We start from the raw sequence: 13098 nt of genomic DNA on the forward strand, positions 1-13098 counted from the left end.
TGTTGTCCAGAAGGCCAACTTGTGGAATCAAGCATGATTTGCCATGTCTTCTGCGATGGTGAGGTCTCCGTGTGTGTACACGTTTGTGGAGGAAGGGGAGAGAAGATGGTTTTAAGAGACCCTAGAATAATGAGTCAGATGTTCCATTTTTAGCTCTAAAACAGGCTCATGAAAACAGAGGTATTTATTTTCTAGCGCTGATCTTTTGAGAAAGGGGTTTGTCTTCTGATTGTTGGTCTATATGTTAAGCAAAAATACATGAAATACTAAGAGGGAGTTTGGAAACTCCAAGCATGCATAAAGATGGTTTTTCTATCCAAAAACAACTGAACAAATGGCTGTCAAAACAAGAACTGGAGGGGAAACATTCAAAGTTTAGAACTTGCCTATGTCCCAGGGCTCCAGGATGCTAGACCAAGGATCATAGGGTCAAGCCTACTAGAACTCCACATAGGTTTTGGGGAAGGTTCCCCAAACAAAATTAACCACTGCTTAGTTTTACTGATAGTACTAGAGTAAACTAAAGATCTCAATGAGAAATTCTAGGTCTTTCTGGTACCTGAGTGGCAATGACCAAATGGTATAACTAGGGAAATAATTTTCCCCCTTCCTGGCCACATCAGGACAGTTCCATAGAGTCTCAAGGAGAAGAGCATCTTAAAATTTCCCAAGTACCCCAAAGAGGGGATATATAGTGAAGAATTGACTGGTATTACTTGAGAGGTCTCGTGTTTGAAGAAAATATAAATGTTTCAGGTCCTTGGGACAGGTACTGGTGACTAAAACTAGTGGCTCACCTCAAGAGACTGGACACATACTGATGGCCACGGATCAGACATCTTTCTCTAAGGCAGGAAGATATAGAATTCCTCCCCATAAATTATATGTCCCTACCAACTGAATCCTATTAGTTCAATCCTTAAAGACTAAACTTAATTCCTATTTCTTTATGAAAGCTTTACCCTAACTCATAGTCATCTCTGCTTTCTATAAACTTGTAGCCCTTGACTATACCACTTATTTGCCACCAAGAGACTACTCTGTATTGCTCATTTTCCTTTGATACTGACACACAAACCAATTGTGACTCCACAGATTATAGTCCATTTCAACAGCAGAACATCCTGTGTAAACACTGGATTAACATAACCCACTGGAGGTTCAGAATCCTGGCTTTGAAGTCAGGATGACCTTCTTTTGATTCTTAAATCTACTATATCAGCAAATAGTCCAGTTTCTCTCAGTTCTGGTTTTCTAGTTCTATGAAACAGGTAGTTGTTCACTTTACTCTGGGTGTTGTGAGGATTCAATGTGACAGGATAGTATTGTCAAACATTTACCAATGTTTTATCTGGGTATTTTCTTTCTTATTCTGGCTATTCCTTTAATCTAGAAGCCAGGCCGGTTTTGCTCACTGTCTCAGAGAAGAAATACCATGAGAGAAAGCAGAGAAAAGAGGAGTCTTCTGGTGGCTTTTGTGTTTGAAAAGCTTAGTAGAGAGGGTACTGGAAATGACTCAAGACATGATGAAGAAGTGTGAGCTTTCCTCATTTCTGGACCAGAAAAAAGTTGATCACACTTGGGGAGGGATGAAAACAAACTGAGGGTTCTAGAGGGGAGGGGGTGGGGGGATGGGTTAGCCTGGTGATGGGTATTAAGGAGGGCACGTTCTGCGTGGAGCACTGGGTGTTATGCACAAACAATGAATCATGGAACACTACATCAAAAACTAATGATGTTACAATAAAAAATTATTAAAAAAAAAAAGAAAAACAGGTAGGGGGTGATAAGTTAGGCACTGGCCAGTTCCTACCCCATTCCATGAGCTGAGCCTAGAGAAGAGGGAAAAAATTAGAGGGAAAAGTTTGTGCTATTCAATGTATCCCAATGTTGGAGAGAACCCAGGAGGGGCAAGACTCTGGGTAAGATTAAGTAACTGATGTATTCAGGCAGTAAGACTACAAACTGTTTTAAGGAGTTTGTTCTGCCCCCATGTGATGCAAGAATAGAACAATTATCAAGAGTGGCATGCAGATAGCAGAAAGCATCTTTGGACATGAGGAAGCCTTTCAGACCATAACTCAGGATTATCTCAGTAGTGATCTGTGATGACCAGGGACCCTGAGACAATGGACACCACATTGGATATCAGTGGGATGAAGATATCAAGTGCCATACGGACATGCTCCCTTTGTACAGGAAGAGCCCTAAGGAAGTAATTCTGGGTGTCCCAGCTGGTAGTTTAAGTTCTGTCATTCTGTTTCACTCTGGTGGAATGAGAGCTAAAATTAGATATGAAGTTGCTGCAGAAAAATAAGGATCCTATATCTTAACATTTGTATTATACAAATATTTGTATTATACAACTCAAATTGAGTTGTGGTTGAAATGTATGCACATTACATGCCATAAAATGCTTGGGTATATGATGAGTTCTCAATATTTTAGCTATCAATCAATAATGGTTCTGGAGTGTAGATGGGAGGTCTGAAGCTATGGCATGTCAAATCTGTCTCATCCTCCATTTTTATAAATAAAGTTTTATTAGAAAACAGGCATGCTCATTTTTCCCCCCACATTTTCTATGACTGCTTTTGAGCCACAACAGATCTGAGTAGATGCAATAGAGAGCCAATGCCCCTCAAAACCTTTTGTTCTTTATAGAAAATGTTTGCCAACTCCTGGTTTAGAGTCTTAATTGCTTTAGCATATACACTGTATTAGTCATTAGTCAGGTTTCTTCAGAGAAAAGAACCAATAGGATGTGCATATCTGTGTGGGTGTGTGTATTTAAGGAACTGGCTCATAAGATTATGGAGGCTGGAAAGTTCAGTCTGCAGGGTAGGCTGACGGCTGGAGAAGTGTTGCCATTTGAGTCCAAAGGCAGTCTGTTGGCAGAATTCTCTTTTTTTCTGGGAAGGTCAATCCTTTTCTATTAAGGTCTTTGACTGATTAGATGAGGCCCACCCACATTATGGAAGATAAACTGCTTTACTCAAAGTCTACTGATTTAAATGTTAATCTCATCTAAAAATATACCTTCACAGGAACATCTAGAATAATGTTTGACCGAATGCCTGGGTAACATGGCCCAGCTAAGTTGACACTTAAAATTCACCACCACACACACACGTGTGTGCACACCCCCACCCCCCCACCCCCAGCAGTGCCCTATGAAACCAAAGAGAGGGCACTCTGCTGTCTGTATTCCTTTGAAGATCCTACTCAACTTCTTTTGACTGGTTTGCAGTTGATCAGGAAGAGAGTACATGATTCTGCCCAGTACTCATTTCCTCAGTGCTCTGACAAAGAATATATTTTTTGCTACAAAAACTCAAATTTTCTTCTAGAGAATGAAATAAAGGTAAATGTTTCACATTTCACATCCTGGTCTTTTGGTGTAGCACCAGCATGAAAGGGCTAAATCCAAATGGATTCTTATTTAAATCAGCTGGCATCAAAGATGACGCATTCCTTTTTTCTCTGTGGGAAAACCAGATGGGCCTAATTAATAAAATGTATCCTATCAATCTTCAATTACGTCTCAGTAGGGAGGGAGAATAGTGCAGTCTGGAAGTCTTTAGGCCTTGGAGAATGATGTTTTAATTAAATAAACACATTTTTATTTTTGTATTTAGGAAACAGCTTTTAAAAACAATGTATCAGGGCCTGATTTTAAGGGACAAGGCCGAAATGTAAAAATCTTTTTAAAGAACATGCTATCTTCCCCTCAATTTTGTAAAATAGGATGAACGATACATGCCCCATCTCTCTCACAAGGTTAGTGGGAAAAGCAAATGATATTTCAGAGAAGTTTTTGAAAATTATAACAGCCTGTACAAACAGAGGATGGTAAGCAAGTGGTCAGAACACTCTAGTTGGCTATAGTTCGGATTTGAGTATTAGTACCCAAGAAGTTAAAAAAAAATCTTCAGTGAATGGCAAGGCAAAGCAAAAGCAGGGAGATAATTAAACAGAATGCAGGACTCCATCACGTTCACCTAAACTCTCAAATCCAGGAGTCAGCATTTCCTCTGAAAATTACAGTGACCTGGGTGAAAAGGTTAGTTGTGCAGTTTGGACACCCAAGCTCCCATGCTGGAAACCTTGAATGAGACAACATATTGCAACTTAGCTGTTGGCAATGTCATATTTTAACAGACAACCATAGAGTCTCCGAGACCTTAGAGTACCTAAAGTCCAGGTTATAACTGCAAATGTCTCTGGGGATGAGGCAGGGAATGTGAGTCCAGTGTCAGAAGTCACTGCAAGTGCAGTGATTCTAAATGGCAGCTGGTCCTCAGCCTCATTGTTGGGAAGACAGAAAGGAGTGGTGGGGAATGGGGAGAAGAAGAGACTACTCATCCCTTCTTTTCTTTCATTCTTTCTTTTCTTTCTTTTCCTTCCTTCCTTCCTTCCTCCCCTCCCCTTTCCTTCCTTCCTTCCTTCCTCCCTTCTTCCCTCCCTCCCTTCCTTCCTTCCCTTCCTTCCTTCCTCCCCTTCCCTCCTCCCCTCCCTTCCCCTCCCCTCCCCTCTCCTCTCCTCTCCTCTCCTTCCTTCCTTTCCTTCCTTCCTCCCCTTCCCTCCTCCCCTCCCTTCCCCTCCCCTCCCCTCTCCTCTCCTTCCTTCCTTTCCTTCCTTCCTCCCCTTTCCTTCCTTCCTCCCCTCCCCTTTCCTTCCTTCTTTCCTTCCTTCCTTCTTTCCCTTTTCTCCCTCACTCATCCTTTCTGAAGACAACACCTCTATTTGGAGATTCCCAACTCTTTCCATGTTGAAACAAGGGTCCAGAAAAGATTTGAAACCTCCCAATTTCAAACACTGGCGGCTACTTTAAATTTTAAAAACCACAACCCTCGCTGCCCCCATAATCCATATGTTAAACCAAACACTGACAAGTTGTCAATTGCAATTTCTTAAATAAGTCATGGGGGTGTAATGTATAGCATGGTAACTACAGTTAATAATACTGTACTGTATATTTAAAAGTTGCCAAGAGAGATTTTTTTTAAGATTTTATTTATTTATAAAGATTTTATTTATTTGAGAGAGAGTAAGAAAGCACGAGCACAAGCAGGGAGAGGGGCAGTGGGAGAGGGAAAAGCAGACTCCCCACTGAGCAGGGAGCCGGATGCGGGACTCCATCCCAGGACCCTGGGATCATGACCTGAGCCAAAGGTAGACGCTTAACTGACGGAGCCACCCAGGTGCCCCAAGAAAGTAAATCTTAAATGTTCTCATCACAAGAAAAATAAGTTACAGCCATGGAGAGTGACATATGTTAACTAGACTTACTGTCAGGATCATTTTGCAATATATACAAAAACTGAATCAATATGTTGTATGCTTGAAACTAATATAATGTTATATGTCAATTATACCTCATTAAAAAAATGGCGATTTCTGATAGTCTCTCCTTCTGATTTTCCTGCCCAGAAACAAGAGCAGAGAGAAGTGAGCAGGCAGGGGCAACCAGCCGGTCAGGGGCCAGGTGCTCCTGCCTCTAAACCATCTCCTTGTCATTGCCACACTGTGCTGGCAGAGGCACTCATGTCTCCGACATTTTGATTATTCAATATGAATGTGTAACTGCCTCCAAACATTCCTGAGGTTGAGAATATTTTCTCACTCTCATTTCCATCTCCCTACCCATTTCTCAAGGTAGAAATGAAACAATCGTGAAGATCCTAAAGATGGTTTTGAGGTCAGATCCATGTACTACTACTACTTTTTTTTTCCCCCAATCAAAACGTCTCACATATTTATTACTGAACAATCTACTGGTGCAAAAGCAGGGTAACAGAAAAATCATCCCCCCCCCCCCCGCAAATAAGTCTATTTTTCAGGTAGTAGTGATGTTTACAGAGCAACAGGATAGGAGCAAGTGACCTTCATGAGGCATAAATATGCATGCCATCTCATATGTGATCCCTTGTAGACTCAGTGTCTGATTTTATTACCAGTTTTCATCCAAATCCACTGGGGAAAGGGAGGATTCTGCTTTTGTTTCTTGGCCAGGAATCACTTGATCCTGAAAGTCTTGTGAGGAGACATGGTGAGGAACAGTCAACTGCACACACCACAATGGGAGAGAAAAGGACAGAGAGATCCATGCATTTCTTTGCTCAAGTCTGGGGATGTAGGATGCACTGGTCTCTTTTTCTCCAGGTGGTCAGACCATGTAACAAGATTTCCTGCCTTCCCTATTTCTGTGGTCAGAAATATTAGCTCTGAACTCACTTGTTCCCCTCCACTCTCTCTTCGTGGTTTTTGGCAGATGAATCCAAATTTTGTGCAGCTACTGGACTCAGGTTTCAAAAACAACTTGAGAAGAAAAAGTAATTATCTCTGAAGGGGAACATCAGAGTTATGCTGAATAAGGCAGACGAAGCTTAGGTGTATTGGAAGCCATGTTTCATTAAAGCAGAAAATTATTCCTTTAATTGCCTCCCCCTCATCCTCCCACCAGCTGACTGGCCTCAGCCTGACTTGTGACAACAATGTCTTACTGGGCTCTGGATGAAAGGAGGTAACTATGCAGAGCATGATGTCTGGTGCATGGTTGGCACATGGCAACTGTGAGCTGAGCCTGAGGATACAGCATACTTAGAAGTGCAATACTATAAATCATGTTTTTGGACATGTATGTGCAAGAATGATAGGCTCAAGTTTCTTTTTATTTATTTATTTTTAAACATTTTATTTATTTATCTGAGAGAGAGAGTGCACGAGAGGGGAGAGGGTCAGAGGGAGAAGCTGACTCCCAGAGCAGGGAGCCCGATGCGGGACTCGATCCCAGGACTCCAGGATCCTGACCTGAGCCGAAGGTAGATGCTTACCAACTGAGCCACCCAGGCGCCCCCAAGTTTCTTTTTAAATCAACCATTTTAACCCTTTCAAAAACAGCTTCCTCTGATTTTGCCTTCACATTACACCCTGAGCAACACTGAACAATGTAAAAGCATTTCTCGTATAACAACAGAAGCACATGAGGCAGAATTAGAAACTGGTCTAAAAAAAAGTAAAACGCTCTTAAATGCTATGATGTCTGTGATTTGCTTCTAAATAACATGGGGATGAGAAAGTGAAGTAAGGACTGGCTAGGAAAAATCGATAATTGTTCAAGCTGAGTGATAGGTACACAGGGGCTCATTATACCATTCTCTCTTCTGTATCTATTTAAATTTTTCTGTAATAAAAGGCAAAAACAATAAGCTCATGTATAGTAGAGTCAGATCTTCAAATATTTCAAAATCGAGTGTATTTTCCACCCCCTATATCATGGTGCTCATAGAGCAGTGGCAAACACTTGTGCCACATGTCCTCACTCCCTCACCCAAGGCAGACGTTAAGGGTCAGTCATGACACTCCTCATCTCCTGGCTCTCGGCAGCTACTGTCAATGCGTGAAAGTTGGTAGAGTAAAAGAAAACTCTTTACTGCCAATGTCTTATAAACAAGGAAGGTCATTAGTGTACTTAACTGATTTTTTTTTTCTTTTTTGAGGACCTTGTTGAGTCTTGGCATGATTAGTGCTTAAGATGGCAGATACTGATATTTCAGGAAACTGGGCTAAATAGGAGAATTTTTTTTTTTTTTTACATTGAACATCTAATTCGATTTCTATACAGCAACACATCTAGTTAGCTAGTCACAAGTTGAGATTCCAGCATATTGATGTGAATTCCACACATCAAAATTTCCTTTTCATCATTATATATTAACTGTCTCCCTTTTTATATTCTAACGCAGCTCATGTAATTTTGATGTGTGTTTTTATCTGACTTGCATTATCTATTTGGATGATGAAAAGCAGAGGAAACTCAGTGCTGATATGTATTTATTTTAGACTTTATTCTTGTCCAGTCAATCTAGCACACACAGATGCCCAGGTGTGCATTGCTTCTGCTCCTGAGATCCACAGTCTAGAGGCTGGGAGACTGCAGCCCTTTGGCTAAATCTCACCCGACACCTGTGTTTGTATGGCACATAAGCCAAGAATGGGTTTTACAATTTTAAATGGTTAAAATGAAATCGAAAGGAGAGTAATATTTCATGACGTAAAAAAATCACGAAATTCAGGTACTGCTGTCCAAAAATAAAGTTTTACTGGAACACAGGCATACTCCCATTTGTTCCTGTATTTACCATGGCTGTTTTCAAGCTATAGAGGGAGGGTTGAGTAACTATGACCCAGACCGTGTGGCCCACTGAGCCTAAAATTGTTACTATTTGACACTTTATAGAAAAAGTTTCCTGATCCTTATCTCGGTTCAAGTCTGTAGAACAAGACTTCGTGCAATGATGGAAATGGTCTATATCTGCGTGGTCCAGTAGAGTAGCCATGTGCAGCTACTGAGCACTTGAAGTGTGCCTCATGTGCCTCAGGAGCTCAATTTTTAACTTTATTTAATTGTACTTAATTTAAATTTAAATAGCCACATGGACCTAGTGGACAGTACAGTTCTTGTCTGTCCATAATGACAACTTGAGTCCCATTTTGACCTACAAAGATTACAGAATCCTGCCATCCCCTTAACCTTCTGACTTTATCATTGGTCCTATTTTTTTCCCCAAACAGCTGACCTTCAAGTTACCAAATGCAGTGTACCATTCTTGATATTCATTTTCCTTCGCATTTTTCCACTTGAAACCAATTATTTTCTTCTTCCCGTGCTTCTGAAATTTCTTCCTATCTCTATTTATTGCGGGCTCCTCTTAAAAAGTAGGCACTTACTAACAACTTGGCCATGTCTTCTATTTATAATTGTTTTCCTGACAATAACTTCCACTCTTGAGGCACCAACTGTCATGACTAAGCAGATGGCTTTCATATCTGAGTGGTGTTCCCACAAGGCTGCCTGCTGGATGTCTCTATTTAAATAACTCACCAGTGTACAAGCTCAAGCTCCTTTTTTGGCCATCCCTCTCCCTGAGCACACCCTCTTTTCTTAACTTTCCAGAAAAACTTCTGGTTGCAAGACTCACATGCTTACAGTAACCCTTTAGTTTTCCCTCCTGCATCCCCATCTGTCTTCAAGGAGTTGCCATACTCTTTATATAGTCTCTCCCCTCCATTCCTCCTCTCTATTCCCACTGTTGTTTGAGCATGACCCGTTTTATCACAACTTTTAAATAATAAAATAAAATAAAACAGCGTGTTAATAGCAAGAACTCAAGCCAGGATACCTGGGTTTGAGTTTCAGCTCTACTCTTTACTAGGTAAAGAGTAGAGTTACCTAAACTCTGTTCCTCAGATCCCTTATCTGCAGAATAGGGCTAATATGGTAGTTACTTCATAAGAGTGCACAATATGAGGACTAAATGGCTACATATTTATAAAACAATCTATCTATCTTGTAGGCTCCATGCCCAGCGCATAGCCCAGTGCCGGGCTTAAACTCATGACCCCGAGATCAAGACAGGAGCTGAAATCAAGAGTTGAATGCTTAACTGACTGAGCCAGGCAGGCACCCGTACAAAATTCCCTATTTTTTAAATGTAGAAATTATGTTCTGTGAATGATAACTGCCGTTTGATACAATTAAAGAGGGGATGATCTTTTGGCAATCTTTTACCAAGATATCACAGATGACTACAAGCAACGAGCCAAATTCCACATCCAGTTTGCTTCTCCAAGCTGCCATAAATAACAGCAAGTGTTTGGTGCCTCTTCCAGATAGTTCTGGTTATTTGGATAAACAGACTTTCACTGATGACTATTTCTGTGTTTAAGACACAGAACAGATTTGAATTATCTCTTGAGTTTTGAATCATCTTCCCACCCTCTTTCCTGCTTGCTGCTTCTCTACTCTTGAGTGTCTCCTACACATCAAGTAGAAGTACGCTTTCCAGAAACAGCTTTGATGACATCATCTGGCTGCCAAAAGAGAGGAGGAAACTCCACATTCTCAGTCTGGATGGTCAGGTTTTCCATGTGTCTACCTCATTCACTGTTTCAGTATCACTCTTCTCTTATGATCCAGGGATGATGCTTCCTACTTCCCTCTCCTTGGAGAACCAAATCCCACCCTTTTCCATGACCAGCTCCAATGCCACCTTTGGTGCAACTCTGTCCCCAAATTTTCTTGCCTTGTCTGAGCTTTCCGAACATCTTGTCTGTCCATCCTATTCCTTTCTGGTACGGTGACTGCTCTTTCTGAACAATTTCTTTCCTTGGTACAGAGGCTGGGATGTCAAGTTTTGTGAATTCCATAGTGTTTTGCATATAGAAGGAGATCCATAAATGTGTGTCACTTTGTCCCAAAGAAGCCTGAGGAGAGCTATGTCACTCAATAAAGATTTAAACACCAAATATCACTATGTGCTAACCTTAGCAAACATTTCAAAATAATTATCAACACAATTCAAGTCTGAAATGTTCTGCAGCAAGGCAGCGAGTGTATGAGTAAGTGTGCATGTGTGCGTGCTGGGGGCACTAGGAAGGGCTGGGAGGAGATGCCAGCAGGATTGTTCATGCTTCCTATACTGGCTGAATCTCTCTCTCCTGGTCACTAATATGCTGAGATGCATATCTGGGAATTAGTCTTGTAATGATGATGGTTATCACCTTTCTTCCCTCCATCAGGCAGCAAAACGGTGATCAGCTTGGGAAGGGCAGGACCTACAGTCACTGGCAGTAAGGGAAGTTAGTTTTCTTGGCATGTTTCTCTTGTGCTGGAGCCAGCCTTGAGTTCACGCCAGCACCACCTGTCAGCAAATAGCGATTTATGACACACACTGAGGCAGAAGAAAAGGAGGGTCAGTGAATGGAAGGGTCATATATTCTCCTGGCTGGGGCTGCCTGTTTTACCAGACACATCATCTCTGTCTTCTTCAACGTGCAGCTTTGATAACAGTGACATTTTGGGTCCATTCAAAGTTGAGGAAAGAGAGTCTCAGAGAGCTCTTTGGTTCAGTGACGTGATGCTGGCACAAGTTGAATTTTCTACCTCCAATAAACAGCTCACTGCCCCCTTCCTCTTTGTTCTGTTTCATGATCTTTGCTAAATGGTTTTTAAAGAGGAAAAGAAAATAACATGGAATGAAAAGATGGGGAAGCAAGGGAAGTTTTTTCCACTTGAATGTATGTCTTTTTAATTCTACTGATTTCCAGATTGCCTCAGTCCAGAGCTAAGGCCATCTTGCAGTCCTTGAGAACCACTCTAACCGGCACCCCCCATCCCCGGGTTGCTCAAATGCCAACTCCTCTTGCTAGGCAGGGGGTGAGCGGGCCGTGTCAAGATGCTACAGCCACGTAAAGTGCTATCATCGTGCGGGTTAGTTTCCTGGAATTTTGTCTCTGGGTTCCTCAGCCTCTGGTCATCCCGGCCTTTTCTGTTAATCTGCCTTCTCACTTTGTCACAGGGATGTGTTTCTCTAAATCCGTTATTCCTCTGTGTGCCAGGTCCTAGGAGGCTGCTGCATTGTCTGGGAAGGTGTGAGTGCATCTGGAGCCGCTGACTGCTGGAGCAGGTGCCTCTGATGGACGGGCACTACAAAGAGCTGCTCGAAGCCTGGGATAGCTTTAAAAATGGGACTGCCCCCGGAAGGAATCATACACATTAATAAATCACAGCCACAGTTGTAAAATCCTGACAGGGATTCACAATGAGAAGAAGAAATGGTCAGTTTTAAAGACTGGCCCTGGGAAGTCCTTCGGATCAAATTCCCTTGTGGCTTTGGCTTTGCCTATAAAATTCCCTAAAGCACAGCTGAGCAGAGATTCAAGAAAAGCCATCCCCACTTACTCAGAGAAGTTAATTAAATTGGTTAATCTTGAAGCACCATGCTTATATCACTCGGTGAATCTAAAGGAAATTGAGTGAGCAGGTAGAGCTTTGCCCCCTTGGACACTTAGAAACCTGTTAGCAACTGGGTAAGCTTTGTGTCAAGAATGGTGGCTGTTCCGTGTTCAGCAGGGATCCTGTTCAAGGATGAAGACAGCTGAGGGCTGCTGGTATAGAACATACTAGCCTGCCTAGAAGACTATCAGGCATCTCCTGACAAACGAGGCAGTGTCTGTGCTAAGTACACCAACCATCCCGGCTTCTCTCAGGGCTGGTGGGCCAATGAGGACAAAGGTAGGAGTAAAGTGCTTTTGCAGATTGCCATAATCCTGATTTTCCCTGAGTATGTGCCTTCTGGAGATGCTGAGAGAAGAGCTGATTATAGAAGGAACAGTCTAGCCTAGTTGTCTTTGGACTCAGACAAGCCTGAGTTCAAATGGCAGCTGAGCCATTTACTTGAAGCATGACCTTAGTAAGTTCCTCCAGGTCTCAGTTTCCTTATCAATGAAATGGGGATAAAAATGGTACCTCCTGGAATTGTTTTAAAGATGAAATGTTTTATACAGTGCTTAGTGGATCATAGGCACTAGTCTTAGCAAATTCACGGAAGAGTAATCTTCTTTCTAAAGTGTTTTTCACCCACATAGAAGAAAGCGTGTGAAAGTCCAGCCTTGTGGCATGAAAGAACATCAGTGCAGCTTGACTTCACTTCAGTGAACATTCCTTAAGTAGCTAAGGTGGAAACTGGTTCCCGCCGAGACACCGAAGTCAATGACAATATCCCCGTTGTCTTCCCAACTGTACTATAAACTTCTCGACAAGGCGCGCATGCAGGAAGAAAACAGGAGGGCTCCAAGGCAGCCCACAAGTGAGCTGGCAGTCTGGGAAATACCGAAATTCCTTGGAGCTACCCCCAACCAGGCGCAAAGATATTCATAAGGAGCACTGATGGCCTTTTCCTCTCCAACCATGCCAGAGCATGCTTGCTCAAATGGGTGGGAAACCACAAAAGCATCCCATGTGACCACATGCCTCACTCTGCTTCCCCGCAAGGAAGGAGGAGAAGGAACAAAGAGGATTTGGAGGCAGAAGAACACCGATAACTTGCTGGCTCAGACCCCCCTCCCTCCGTGTTTCCGACCCTGTCTTCCATCGCTCCATTTTCAGTGCTGTTCACAGGCGGAAGTCTGTTGTCTCCTTAACAGTTGCTCTTGGCCGAGCGGCCCGTTCCAGCTTCTGGAGCCTTCTCCCAGCTCTGGCGTGGTACCAGGGGTCTCCGTTCCAGCACCCACTTCCTTCAGCACATGACCTTT

The 13098-nt window shown here is 42.4% G+C and overlaps 1 protein-coding gene across 1 annotated transcript in view; it reads right to left on the minus strand.

The window, feature by feature from the left end:
- SGCD (sarcoglycan delta) overlaps positions 1-13098 on the minus strand; it is a 360172-nt gene that overhangs the window by 64820 nt on the left and 282254 nt on the right. The window lies entirely within an intron of this gene.

The sequence above is a fragment of the Eumetopias jubatus genome, unplaced genomic scaffold (assembly GCF_037043125.1).
Source record: "Eumetopias jubatus isolate StellerSeaLion01/CBP00866 unplaced genomic scaffold, mEumJub1_p1.0 scaffold_5, whole genome shotgun sequence".
Lineage (NCBI taxonomy): Eukaryota > Metazoa > Chordata > Mammalia > Carnivora > Otariidae > Eumetopias > Eumetopias jubatus.